Consider the following 15,738-nt stretch of genomic DNA (forward strand, 5'->3'; position numbering starts at 1 on the left):
GGTATCATTCATAACTGCTGTTAGTCGTTTAGGTAAAAAAACTTTACCGACGTTGTCCAGATATGCTACCATCATAACCCCATGTTGTGTGTTTGCCTTGGTTAAATTGATGATTTTATATTTCTTGTTCACTTCCAAATCGTTGGCACTGACATATGTATCAGTATATTCACAGGCAGCAATTTTATTCAGATTTAATAGTTGATCAGCCATTACAGAATCCTTTGAAATTTAAATGCAAAAATACACAGCGGAGCACATACAACTTCTCACAAAGATAGTTTTAATAAAACTGGTGAAATGTGTAAAAAACGGAACTTTTATAATCAATTTTTGCGGTTAACAGATAACACGCTTTCCTAAAAAATAAAAATGAAATAAAATATGATTTAATACTAATTTTGTGGTTTACCTTATCGTAGGAATTTTGTGACGCACTTTTTGTTTGATAAAAATTTGATAAAAATTTTCCTAAAAAATTAAACACATTTTTAGCAATCAAATGTGGTAAACAAATTTAAAAAATTAAAGAATTTACCAAAAAAAGATTATTTATGTTGGTTTTAGAGAAGAATTCAGTAGTCTGAATCGGAAGAATTTGTGGATGAAGAACTTGTGCCGAAGTCAATATTTTCGATAAACTTACGATGCGTCTTTTTGGCACAACTTTTGTAGGTCTGAAGCTGAAATTAGATGTTTAAATTAGATGTTTAGAAAGAACGTTTTATTAAGTTGTAATATAAACTTACTGTAAACAAACACTGATGAATACACCAACTACACCAACTATCTTCTTCACGAGTATAATCTGTTAAATTTTCAACCAGGACTGCATTGTGTGTAATAATCTTTTTAAAAGATAATTTTTTCAATTGAATTAAGATGGGTTCTCGCGGACAATTAATGTTAAATATAGATAAAGTTTTAGGTCCCGCTTGTATGACACTCTTAGTAAACTCATCATATTCAAAGTAATTATTTTCATTAAAAAAGTACAGCTTTCCGTTTAAATATCTAAATGTCCTTGTTATTTTATTAGGAACACCTTCAAATAATTCGTTTGTTAAACCAGGAACATTATATCCAGAGATGCAACTAGATAATGTAATATATGTATTATCTCTGAGAAAAAGATAAATACCACCTGAGTAAGTTGTTATCGCTGCCGAAATTGGACTTGATATTTTAAATTCTTCGCTTATAGATTTCGGATAATTAGTTTTAAATCTAAAAGTAGATAATGAAAAAAAATATAAACTTCAGCTTTTACAATAATTACTATATCATCTGTTGAGGGTTTATGATAAATTGTTGTAAATTCTTCAAAATCTTTTGGTAAAAAATGTTAACCGCCCAGTAATTAAGGTTTTGGATATGAATTTTTACCTATTTCAATTAAACAAATCCACTTTTTTTATAAAAGATGTATAAATGTGTTTTAACTATTAGAAATGTATATATTGTTTGTAAACTATTGGATATAAATTTTTTGGGGAAAATGATTGTAACGATAAATTAATAATCAAATACAACTGGATATTTATAAAATTTTTGATTCATAAATTTACAAGAAAAAAACGTTAGACAGGAAATAAGATCAGAAAAATAATCAGAATGAATATTATTTTTTATTATACATAAAACAAACTACATACTTAAACTAAAAAAGTCATACACCTAAATAAATTTTTAATTGCAGTTTTTAAGCCAAACCTAACGCTATGAACATCATAAAAAACGCTATGAACATCATAAAACGATCCAACATGTATGAGGTTTAATGTACCCATACCCAAATGTCAATTATACCCCGCTCCTCATCGGTGTCTATCGCGGCGGTCAAGCGCCCCACGGTAAAAATATCAAAATAACCTCCAAGGGATGGGGGCGGTTCCAGTCGCAGATAGATGTTAATAAGGGAAACCCACTCGAAGGTGCCCGCGGGAATTTGGGTGAGGAGGTGGTCCACCTCCTCTTCGGTTAACCCAGCGTGGTTAACAACCAAATCTGGGTTATAGTCCCCATAGTAACCTGCGGGATGTTCTGTAACAAAAGAAAGAGAAATTTAATAAATAGATTACATTAATTTATTAAGACTGATGATGAAGTGTTGTAATTAAATTTCAAACAATTGATTCGGAAAAAATTTAAAATAAAATAATGTAAAAATTATTTCTACTTACTAGACATGATGGTTGTGTTGACTGTTGATATTTCAATAAAAATTATTTCACACACTAAAAGTTGATCCCTTTATACTTTTTGTAATCTTAACTAGAGTGGAGAGGGCAGGTTAATGAAGTAGGAGAAGGAAACGAGATTAAAACTTTAAACGTTTATTTCGGTAAATTCTGAATTACATAATTATAAATAAACCGTACATTATTAAGACTACAGATACATATTTTAGTTTTTAAGTAATGATGCATACATAACGGAAGTTGTGGTTGCAATTTTGGACAAGAGTTTGCTTCCTCCAAATTGATGATCCTAGGGTAAAAGTCCTTTGAATCGAAAAATTGTCTTAAAAAATCCTCTTTAACGCTTCCTTTTACGTAAATAATATCGATAACATCATCGATAATATTTTCTTCTAGTATGTTATAAATATTTTCATAGTCGATATTTCCACTGTTGTAACGTAATAGATGATGATTTAATTCTAAATATTTCACTTGTTTTTTTACATCTGCACTTAGTTGACGAAACGGCACCGGTGATTTAAACAAATAGTGACCAGTTCGATGTCCATCAAATATTGTTAATTCTTTAACGATGAATTCAGGTATATAAAATCCTTGAACATCAATCACTACTACCTTCATGTTGAACACTTAAATCTAGACTGAAAAATTTGTTCACGATGAGCAGAATTTAAGATCTCCTTTAAAATATTTTTCATTTGATTAATTCTAAACTTAAACCTTTCTCTGTCTGCAGCGCATTGTATCCAATAGTTTCCTTTTCTAGCATCTTGATAAGCATATGACCAAACTATTAGATTATGTACTTCCGGAGCACTATCACTTATAGTAACACTTTTTTTCATCCTTATATCAGTTGTCTAATTATTCCTGTTAACGGATAGTACTGCATTATTCTATCATGAATGATAATACAATAAGCTCTTGTATCGGCTGGGAAATTATTATCGCTTTCAAATTCTAAGCTGATATCAATGGTGGAACTTCGAATTGCTTCGTTTTGCTTGGAACAGTCTAATACAAATATCGGTCTTTTTGTATAATCTGTATAGCTTAATATAGGTTCAGCACGATCTTTTCCATTAAATTCCTTATAAAAATCAACGTAAGCTTGATATGCTTCTAAATATTTATTTTTAGCAAATTGTAGTTTCCATGTTTCATATGGATAAACATTTGAATTCAACCATAAACGTACGCTTCTTACATCACAATGATCAAATAGAGTAACATCAGACTTTGGATTATTTTTTCGGTTTGTTTGAAAGCAAACGATAATAAATCTTGGTCTTTCTAATTGAGTAGATGTTTTAACTCTCCAGATGTCGTTATTAGTTTGTCGAACTGATGGAAGTTCATGAATTTCCCATTTTCTGAACGGTAACGATATAACACGATCTTTGTTGATCCCTTCTAATATAGTTAATTTAATTTCATCATTTGGGTAAACATGTTTTGCTTTTAATTCAATATTGTTAATCTTAAGTGTCGCTTTTCTCGTTCCGGTAGAAATGAAACAATTAGCATCGTTACGACTTCGTATTAATCGAAGTTTTTGATGACCGCTAACTATCCGATGATAATCAAATGGTAAATTTAACAGATAAGATAAAGGGATTCTAAATGAAAACGTATTATCAGTTTCATTAAATGTCTTCAGTTGTTGACTTTCTTGATCATTCCATCCAGCGAGAGTTAATGCTCTTACTTCATCTTTGCCATAACATAGAAAAGTTTTGATTGTAGATACTGTTCCGACTTCACGTACACTATCTAACTCAACATTATTCAATTCATAGCTTACATTCTCAAATAAATATGCTGCTGCATTATTAGTCAAGGTTACATTTCCACCGCCAGTTTCCGGTACCGGATCTGGTATGAACTCACCGTCCACTTGTATAAATGATTCAAAGAGAGAAATCCAAATATCTCTCTGATTAATTATAATTTCGATTTCATCATTGTTATCGAAAGATCTTACTTGCGGACTATATGTATGTTCTTCCTCTTTACTTATGCTGTCGTCTATTTCCGGTGAACTGTAAACCTGAAGTTTGCTGGCGGACATTATATCCTAACGATTTAAGAATCTGCACGCTCTGATGTGATAATGTCGACTGATGACAAGATACTGACTGATAATTTGATGGATTGTATGATTTTTTATATTGATTTTGAAACACTAAACCCATGTTTATGCTTCTTTTTTCAGAGCAAGACGAATATTGATTGTTTGACCGTTAAAATCTATAGGACAATGGTCTTGATCAACAATATCAATAGTTAGGTTAGGTATATTGGATCTATTAATGATAGGTAAATAAATAGGATTTAATGGTTCCACAAAAATCTGTTCGGCTGGACTAACACTTAAAGCAGTTTCATAAAGAGTATGAGATTCTTTGTTTTTGTAGAAAGAACCTCTTACAATATTACACTCGATACGTATTGTATTAACCTTAATTATGTTAACAGGTAAATCACTTTCATGTAATTGTCTTGCTTTAAGTTTCCTTTTAGAAAAACCTAACAATTTACCAATACTATCTTCGTGAGCGAAATTAATGTCGTAAATACTAAATATCTCACACTTTAATGTGTTTTCGTTAGCCTTCAATGAAAATGTATTCTGTTTTTGAGCATCAGTTGCAGATCGTCCACTAAGAATAATTTGTATATATTTTTCTATAGCAGCTATTTCATAAGCACCTTTCGGAAATGTTATCACTTTTTCTTCAGTAGTGTTCGGAGCAAAATAATAAAATTTATTTGTACCCTCTTCTATATTTGGTATATTATTGTTAGTATAAAAACCGATTAAAGCTATAGAATAATTCGAATTTTCTTCAAGGTCAATGGGTGGCTCATAGTGTTCAGACAGCGTACTTTCAACACCTGTTAGGGAGAATGTCTTATACATGACTGAATAAAATACATGATTATCTCATCTTTTATTATGTAAAAACATCAAACATAAATGTCCGCAATTATATGATAAAAATTGATAACGATCATGATTAAAGTAAATATTACAATTTCCTAAGTATCGTACTAATTCTAGAGGTGGCTTTAGATTTCCATAACTATCAAAATAATCAACCTGTTTATTTGTTTTTCTATAACAAACCCAATGAGTTCCGGATCCTTTTTTAGAGTCCAAATTAATGATAGCACATTCTGTCTTATCAGGTTTCATATGAATTAATTCATCTCTCATAAAAACGCCTTTAAATTTGGGTAGTTTTAATAATTTAGCATATCTTCTTAAATCATTATCAGTTAGTGCCCTATTAGGCAGTTTTATTGGTAGTTTTTTGGAAATTTACGTAAATACAATCCATAACCTCGTGGTTGCTTTCGAAGATATAAACCACTTCCCGCCTTCCCGATAGCGATATCTTCCAGTACTTTATTATGACGTTTATTCTCATCTAATTTCTGTTTCGCTGCTTTAGCATCATTTACAGCTTTAGTTATAGCAGCAGCACCTCCGCCCATAGCCCCTAAGGCACTAAGTCCTCCAAAAATTAATGGTAACAATGGTAAAAATCCTCCTGTTTTTATAGGTATAATACGAGGAATTTTTATACGCTTACGACCTCCAGATTTTCTAACTGCTATACGAGCAGCTGATAATGCAGATTTTATATTATCATATCCCTTATTTTCTAAATTTGATAAAAGAGCTTTATGAAAAGGTTGTTGTTTTTTCTGTGTCCTCTTTCTAGATTTCTTTGTCTTCCTTTTCGATTTTTTCCTTTGGATTCCCATACCTAATTTCCTTTTGACTTTCATTGCGTTAGTTACAAACCAGGCACTTGCTTTTTCACCAAATGAAGCGTCTTTAGACTTAACACGTGACCATGCACTATCTTCTAAAATTCGATCCGCTTGATGTCTATCTTTTAAATCGTTGGAATTAGCGTAAGCTATATCGTGCGTTTTACAAAAGCTGTCAAGCTTGTTTATTCCAGGATCACCTCGTTCTAACCGTTTCTTAAGTTTTGTACCAGGTCCGCAATATTGATATCCTGGTAAATGTAATTCAAAAGGTAATTTATTGATTGCAGTATTTAATAGTCCTTCCCCTTTGAAAGACAACATTTAACTGAACTTTTTTCCCTATATAAACCTTCTTATAAATGTTTTTAATTTAGTATGAAAATGAAAGTGTTAAAGCAAAAATTACAATTACCTATCATAAATCATGATTATAATAATGTTGATAATAAACATAAAATGTCTCATCGACATGGTACACTTTTACCCGAATCAATACGTTGTATAATTTGTGGACCTTCTGGTGGAGGAAAAACTAACATATTATTGTCTTTATTGTTTGATCCCAACGGATTGAAATTTGAAAACATATATATTTATTGTAAATCATTATATCAACCGAAGTATAAACTGCTTAGTGATGTGCTACAAAAAATTAAAGGAATGGAATATAACCAGTATGAACATAATGAAGACGTGCTAGATCCAAAAGATGCAAAAAATAACTCTATTTTTATATTTGATGATGTCATAATGTGTAATCAAGCTAAGATAAGGGATTACTTTTGCATGGGCCGGCATAAAAATATTGATAGTTTCTATCTCTGTCAAACATATACAAAAATACCGAAACATTTAATTCGAGATAATGCAAATTTATTGGTAATATTAAAACAAGATCTGTTAAATTTAAAACATGTATATGAAGATCATGTTGGTGCTGATATGAAATTCGAACAATTCTGTGAAATATGTCAGGAATGTTGGAAAAACCAATATGGTTTTTTGGTTATATGTAAAGATAATGAATTAAATAAGGGTCGATATAGAAAAGGGTTTGATCATTTTATTCAAGTGTAGAGTGATATCTATTTGAGAACGTTTCCAGACCGGTTAATATCAGTTTCACAGCGGTTAGTATCGGTGCGATATCGGTTAATACCGGTTCCAAAGCGGTTAGTATCGGTTAGATACCGGTTAGAGACCGGTTAATATCGGTCTCAGACCGGTTAGTATCGGTGTGATATTGGTTAATACCGGTTCCAGAGCGGTTATTATCGGATAGAGACCGGTTAATATCGGTTTCAGACCGGTTAATGTCTGTTAAAAAGCAGTTCCTGATCGGTTTGAGATCGGTTAATATCAGTTTGAGACCCGTTATAATAGCAGTCGAATAAGAAGTTATATAAACAATAATTCTGATTTGTTCGGTTAGTTTATAACATTAAGCGGTAATGATGGGTACCAAACCAGATCAAAACCTTAAAAGACATATATTAAAAGCAGCTGATTCAATTCGAAAGAAGTATAAAGCCATAAAGTTAAACAGCAGTGAAGCGGATGAGTCAATTAAAAAGCTTTTTCAGCCTGTTATAAATCCTTTAGAAGAAATTTCAATAAAATTGGAGAAGCAATCTCCACCACCACAGCAACAACAACAAAAACAACACAAAAGACCAAAACATCATATTCAAAAGCAAAGGAAACAATTTCTTAAACTACCAAAAAAAGAAAAGATTAAACAAGAACTTGAACTACCAGTTGAAGAAACATATGAACCTAGTACATCACTGCGACAACCAGAAGAAATATATGAGTCATTACCAGAAATAAAAGAAGAAGATGAAGAAACCAAATCTGACACTATGGATGATTTAATTAATAGCAGACATATTTTAGATGAATTTTTAGAACAATATCCTCCAGTTGCGAGAAATGCAATAGAAGCAGTTTTAGAGAAAACCAGTGATCAGACATTTGGTCCTAGATATAATTCAAAAGAGAATAAACTATTTATGGGTAAACATGAATTAATAATCAGTCAAAATGGTGATTTAATTTTAGATAATGAATCATTTCCTGGTACTCCTGGTTTATACAGACTAATATTTTTTAAAAACCCTGAAGATAAATACACTCAAATTACAAAAGAGGATCGGTCAGCATACAAAAAAATACTTGAAATTTCTAATACACATAGAAAAAATAATGATCCCACAAAACAACTAAAAGGTCATAGAGGTGTAAAATATACTCAAATTGTGCAACCAATGTTTACTTCATTTCCTAAATCTCCGTTTATTGGTGAAGGATTATTCACTAATAAACGTGTAGAATATGTTTACTGGGATGACATAAATGAATTAGTGTCACGTCTAGCATTATTACATGCAGCGACAAAAGCGGGTAACAATTCCCATCTGAATGAAATTTTATCAATAGAAGAAGAATTAAAGGAATGTGGTGTAATATATTAGGCTTAAGTTTTTTTCTGGTTAATCCTCAGTGTTGAAATGCCCATTGATCTATTCGGACGTAAAGTGTTATCAGCATCAAGTGCATTTTTTAAATCTACACCATCACCTTTTGTTTTCACTGCTGATGGTGACCTTGATTTAAAACATCATAGAATCTGTAACATTAATGATCCAACAGAAGACAAAGATTGTGCGAATAAGGTATATATTGATTTAGTAAGTAAACAAATATACCAAAAGATGGAAGGAGTAATAGCTGCTTTAACGGATTTAAATAATAATGTTCATAAAGCAGATGCTATATGGATGGATAAATTTAATCAGTTAAACTTAACCATGAATGTTAAGTACAAAATACTTGATGAAAAAATTGATAATATAATTGCTACAATTCCTCACACGATTGAATCAGAATTGCATAACAAACATTTAAGTATAAATTATGAAATCGATAACAAGTGGAAAAAATTTATGAATAATTCAAATGAGATAACCAGACGAATAAAAAAACTTGAAGAACGCTTTGAAGGAATCGATAGTATTAAGATAAAACCAGAAACCATTTCCAAACGTTCTAAAGCAGGTGATACAGATCAACTTGAAAATGTACCTATATCAAAGAAAAGGAAAGTAACAGATTCATATGAAAATAGTGAAAGATAGAACCCATGCCTCATAATAAAAACAAGTGTCCTCCAGGTCAAATGTCAGATCGTCATGGAAATTGTAGAGAAGTGTACCGTAAATAAGCAATGGTTCGACTAAAGCAAGTTAGTGATGTAAAGCAAAAATTGGTAAACGAGATATTTAAACCTGCACGCAGGAATTTTAAACGAAGACGTACTATAATTAAAGGATTGGATGATTTATGGCAAGTAGATTTAGCAGAAATGCAAAATTTATCTTATCATAATAATGGATTTAAATATATTTTAGTCGTAATCGACTGTTTTTCTAAATTTTTATGGACCAGACCACTGAAATCGAAATCAGCTAATGAGGTTAGCAGAGCTATGGAATCAATACTGAAGAATGAAAAAGAACGAATACCAAAGAATTTACAGTCAGATCAAGGAAAGGAATTTTATAATACCACTTTTCAGGATTTGATGAGACGTTATAATATTAATCACTATAGTACGTACAGCGTTAAAAAAGCAGCAATTGCTGAACGAGTTATACGTACTTTAAAATCCAAAATTTATCGATATTTTACGTTATTTGCGACACATAAATGGATAAATAAATTGCAAGAGATAACCAAAAATTATAATACTACAATACATCGAACAACAGGAAGGAAACCCACAGAGATAAACGCTTCGAATCAAGGAGACATAACAGCATATGATCATCTAAAGATTGTTGATAAAAACAGAAAAAAATTTAAAGTCGGAGATTTCGTAAGAATTAGCAAAGAAAAGATGTTATTTGAAAAAGGATATACACCCAATTGGTCAACGGAAATTTTTAAAATCAGTAAGATTAATCTAACCAATCCTGTAACATTTCTGCTAGAAGATAAAGAAGGTCAACCAATCAAAGGAGCTTTTTATATTTGGGAATTATCAAAAACTCAATATCCTGACGTCTATTTAGTTGAGAAAGTGATTCGACGTAAAGGAACTAAATTATTTGTGAAATGGTTAGGTTTACCAGATAATCAGAATAGTTGGATTGAAATGAAAGATATTACCTAATAAATAAGAAATATATATACGATATAATTATTTAACGTCTAATTTAGTTCCATTTAAGATGGCAACGAGTGTAGAACCTGTTATAAAAAAAGTGCTGCATTTTGAAAAAACCATAAGCGATATTCGATTACTAATGAAACTGGAACTACTGAAATTAGGACCGTGCCAGTTGATGGATATATTTCATAAATTACCGGAAACATATCAACAAGATCATGATATAAAGCTGAATCTACCATGTTTACAACATTATTATAACAGTTTTGACGAAGATCAGTTTGATGGTCCTCCTTCATCAATAAATAATTGTGTTTCGTGTATTTTAGATGATACAGGAAGCCAACAACAACAACAACAACAACAACAACAACAACAACAACAACAACAACAACCCACTGCGTTTCAAGTGTAATGCCTCTTTTGAACTCATCACTCATCTTGTTTGTTACTCTTATACAAAATGTGTTGTACGTGCAAAAACCGTTAGATGTTGTAGATATGTACATCGTCTTCACTAGTGAAAGTCCTAACAACACAAGATGGTCTCCTCTCTGGAAAAGTTTATTTTTCAACGATGTTGATTACCAATGGAAGAAGATGAATCTGGGTTATTTGAGCAATACTGCAATAGAAATATTTAAATATGAAAATGTTTCTATAGCAAACTCTGTAATATATTTTAAATTAAGACTAGTTTTTACCAATAGTAATTATATTGATACTGACTGGAAGAGACTTATACTTAATGATCATGATGTAGTTTCAATAAAAAATTGTTTTAATCATGTTCCTACCTTTTTAGCAATGTTTGGAATTGTTTGTACATGTTGGATCGTTTTTATGATGTTCATAGCGTTAGGTTTGGCTTAAAAACTGCAATTAAAAATTTATTTAGGTGTATGACTTTGTTAGTTTAAGTATGTAGTTTGTTTTATGTCTAATAAAAAATAATATTCATTCTGATTATTTTTGTTATCATATTTCCTGTCTAACGTTTTTTTCCTTAAAAACGTTAAATTTTTATCAGTTATATTTTGAATTTTTTGAATTTTTACGTAAGGAACCACAATATCCGGTTGCAAAGTTTATGGAATATAAAATCATATCGCATCAATGATTAATTCATTTCTACTTCGACTGTCCGTGTATGAAAGTAATCATGTTCAAGTGCTCTCAATGCGATAACAAGTTTACTCGCAAAGATGCTTTAACACGTCATGTAAAAAAACATAGTAAGTAAATACATTTTACGTTATAGAAATTGTTTTAATTAAGAGCATTTTTAAGGTGATAAATTATCTAAACTCACTTGCACCGGATGTAAAACGTCATTTACGAGATTTGATAACTATAGGCGTCATATTACAAATTCATCATTGTGTTCAATGGATTCGGATGATATGACTCCTAAAAAAGCCCGCCTGACAACTAGAACACCTTTACAAGGTATTTTTGTAAATATTCTTTATATTATTATTATTATAACTTGTTTTTGTTTTTAGAAGTTACTACTAACGCTCCATCATGTTCATTTCATCAATTTTGTGAAATATGCAATAGTCACTACAGAGGATCCAGATTAAACCATTTACGTTCTTTAAAACATAAAAGTGTCATCTCCGCCAAAATTAATGATGATGATGATTTCGTTGAAGAATATCAAGTTGCCTTCAAATCAAGAATTACCTCATACCGATTGAAAAATTCACAACTAGATGACTTGGAAGTGTGCAATTTTTTTGAAAGAAATCAAGATAAACTTATCACTTTAATAACTAGAAAACTGAGAGAATTTAACCAACTTAAAATTAATTTCGAACTTTTTGCTAAATATATTTTACCTTCTAAAGACATTATCGAAATCAAATCATTCAACACTAAAAATATCATCATTTCAATATCGACAAATATTAAGGTAGAACTGGAAGAAATATGTGGCGTCATAAAAAACAAAATGAGTGAATTCTTGGAAAAAGATAGTGGTAAGTAATATCAATTTTATTTATAAACATATTATTGTATTAAATTTTTTAGGTTGGATTTTAATGGAAATTTTGTTTTTGGAACTTAATATCAACAAATTCAATCCACTACGTGCATCAACATATATACCATTACCGAAGGACATAGCGAAGCGGAGAGCGGTTATCAATATTCATAATGATGATAATGAATGTTTCAAATGGTCTGTTTTGGCACACCTTCATTCAACTGAAGTAAATGTTAATCGACATCGAGTTGATGCTTATCGTGAGTTTGAAGAGGAATTAGATTTTACAGATATTTCATTTCCGGTTAAATTAACTGATATTTTTAAATTTGAAGCACTTAATAATATTAGTGTAAATGTCTATGGAACAGAGCAGCGTTTTGATCATGAAAAAGGTAAATGGGTATCAGATATTATAGGTCCCTTTTATTTAACTTCTAAGAAACGAGACATTCATGTAAATTTATTACTTATCGTAGACGATGAAAGAATGATCAAACATTACTGTCTGATAAGCAACATTTCTCGATTAATAAGTTCACAACTTTCCAAACATAATCATGCTAAATTTATATGTAACGGTTGTCTATTATTTTTTTCGAGTGAACAAAAATTAGTTAAACATCGTAAGTATGCTTGTAATGAAGTTGTCACTACATTACCAACTTCTGATCTGATTATAAATAAATTTGGTAAAGAAGTGCCTGGTAATGAATTAACATTTCAAAATTTTGATAAATCTCTTAAAGTTCCTTTTGTATTTTATTTCGATTTTGAATCTATTTTAAAACCTTTACGCAATGATAATTCAGCCGATAATATCCGTACAATTGTTACACATTTACATGAACCATATAGTTTCGGATATTACATAAAATGTGCATATAATGATAATTTATCAATTTATCGGACTTATCGAGGAAAAGATGCTCCTAAAATTTTTGTGAAATGGTTGCAAGATGATGTAAATAGACTTTATCACGATCACCTCAAACATATCGTACCACTTGAAATGACTCCGTTAGATGAATTGGTTTTTCAAATATCTACCCATTGTCATTTATGTAAAGAACCTTTCAAAACAGATTACGGAAGTCTAAATTGTGATAGAGTTCGTAATCATTGTCACTTAACAGGTGAATTTTTAGGACCTGCACATTCTATTTGTAATTTAAATTATAAGATTCCAAAATATATCCCTGTTTTTTGTCATAATTTAACTAATTATGATAGTCATTTATTTATTAAAGCTTTAGCAACAGAAAAGACCATCATTAATTGCATTGCTCAAACTAAAGAAAAGTATATTACATTTTCAAAAAAAATTTTAGTTGATAAGGTCATGAACACGACTACAAATACAGTTGACAATATTTTTATAACGCTTAGATTCGTAGATTCGTTCCGTTTCCTTTCTTTTTCATTAGATAAATTATCTCAGACTTTAACTTCTAATGAATGTCTAACCATTCGGAAACACTTTCCGGACGATAACCAATTTAATTTGATAAGACAAAAAGGTGTTTTTCCATATTCATATTTGGATTGTTTTAATAAGTTAGATGATACCAGTTTACCATTGATTCAACAATTTTATGATAATCTTAATAAAACTGATATCAGTGAACATGATTATGAGCGAGCACAGGAAGTCTGGAATCTATTTGATTGCAAAACGTTAGGTGATTATTCCGACATTTATTTAAAGTCTGATGTTTTGTTACTAACAGACATTTTTGAAAATTTCAGAAAGGTTTGTCTCAAAATTTATGAACTAGATCCAGCTCATTACTTAACAGCACCTTCATTAGGCTGGGATGCTATGTTAAAAATGACTGGAATTAAATTCGAATTGTTAACTGATATAGACATGGTACATTTCTTTCGAAAATCTATTAGAGGAGGACTTTGTCAATGTTCAAAACGTAAAGCAGTAGCAAATAATAAGTTTTTATCAAATCATGATCCTTCTAAACCAACTTCTTTTATAATGTACCTTGATGCAACCAACTTGTATGGAGCAGCAATGTCTGAATATTTACCTTATAGCGGTTTTCGATGGGAAGATCCTAATGAATTCAATGATAACCTAATTCTCAATTTGACAGATAACGCTGATGTAGGTTATATATTCGAAGTTGATTTAGAATATCCTTCTGAATTACATAATCTTCACAACGATTTACCATTTTGTCCTGAAAAATTTATTCCTCCCTCTAGTAAAACTGAGAAACTTTGCGCAACCTTGAACAATAAAGTACACTATGTTTTACATTATCGAAATTTAAGACAAGCTATACAAGGTGGTTTAAAATTAATTAATATTCACCGTGTTTTAAGTTTTAATCAATCACCATGGTTGAAAACATATATTGATTTAAATACAGAAATGCGTAACAAATCAAAAAACGCGTTAGAAAAAGATGTATTTAAATTAATGAATAATTCAGTTTTTGGTAAAACCATGGAATCAATTGATAAAAGAGTAAACGTGAAATTGGTAACATCATGGAATAATATAGGTAGAAAACCAGGTGCTGAAAGTTTAATTGCACGACCAAATTTTAAAAATTCATCTATCTTTACACCAAATTTTGTAGCTATTCAATTAGAGAACGAAAAAGTTTTCTACAATAAACCTCTGTATGTAGGTTTTACTATTCTAGATATCAGTAAAACTATTATGTATGATTTTTATTATAATTTCATAAAACTTAAATACGGTAACAATGCAACGCTTTTGTATACCGATACTGATAGTTTAGTAATTGAAATTTTTTGTGAAAATATTTATGATGATATTAAATCTAATATAGAGCGTTTTGATACTTCAAATTATAAAGCAGAAAATATTCATGGAATACCTGTATCGTCTTCTGTCATCGGGAAGATGAAAGATGAATATAAAGGACGTGTAATATCAGAATTTTTAGGAACAGGTGCTAAAGCATATTGTGTGGATGTTGAAGGTGAATTATCTAAAAAAGCTAAGGGTATTAAACACAATGTAATTACAAGTGAATTACATAAAATTGACTACCAAAACGCAGTTACTGTTCCAAACACTGAAATTATTAAAGAAATGAATATCTTTCGTTCGAAGCTTCATAACATTTACACAGAATTAAAGAAAAAAATTGCTTTATCTTTCAAAGATGATAAACGTTACATCTTAAACAATTCTGAAGGTAGAACATTATCTTGGGGTCATAAAAATATTCTTCCTCAAACTCAGGAATAATATTTAATTTGTATTGTAGTTATTGTATTATAATGTTTATGTATTATAATATGTATGTATGTATGTACTTATATTTAGATGTAATAAACAATTAAAGTAATTTATTGTTTTTATTATTATCCATTAACCAAATAGCTTATGTGAATTTGTTTCAGGTTTCCAAAATAGACAGCACTATCCACTCTACCTACCTGAGGTTCGACTCCCCATGGAAGGAACAACAACAACAACAACTTTTTTTGCATTATATTTTAAACAAATAACAAAATAAACTTGGTGCGCAACAGACAAGTTAGGCAAACAACATTACAAAAATAAAAAACTACATATACTAGGTTTTTTT

The 15,738-nt window shown here is 30.3% G+C and overlaps 2 long non-coding RNA genes across 3 annotated transcripts; one reads left to right on the forward strand and one right to left on the reverse strand.

Moving 5' to 3' along the window:
- Positions 1-178: 178 nt before the first annotated feature.
- On the reverse strand, positions 179-2,017 carry LOC135267658 (uncharacterized). The gene is made up of 2 exons (XR_010336055.1): positions 413-2,017; positions 179-359 (listed from the first exon to the last, which is right to left on the reverse strand). It is a non-coding gene; the product is annotated as an uncharacterized LOC135267658 (long non-coding RNA).
- Positions 2,018-9,829: 7,812 nt separating this feature from the next.
- Positions 9,830-15,714, forward strand: LOC135267657 (uncharacterized). 2 transcript variants are annotated; one of them, XR_010336053.1, is made up of 5 exons: positions 9,830-10,604; positions 10,661-11,396; positions 11,452-11,610; positions 11,667-12,146; positions 12,199-15,495. It is a non-coding gene; the product is annotated as an uncharacterized LOC135267657 (long non-coding RNA). The 2 variants fall into 2 exon arrangements; XR_010336054.1 differs by lacking the exon at positions 9,830-10,604 and adding an exon at positions 15,551-15,714 and having other exon boundaries at positions 11,102-11,396; positions 12,199-12,380.
- The last annotated feature ends 24 nt before the right edge of the window (positions 15,715-15,738 follow it).

The sequence above is a fragment of the Tribolium castaneum genome, unplaced genomic scaffold (genome assembly GCF_031307605.1).
Source record: "Tribolium castaneum strain GA2 unplaced genomic scaffold, icTriCast1.1 ptg000068l, whole genome shotgun sequence".
Lineage (NCBI taxonomy): Eukaryota > Metazoa > Arthropoda > Insecta > Coleoptera > Tenebrionidae > Tribolium > Tribolium castaneum.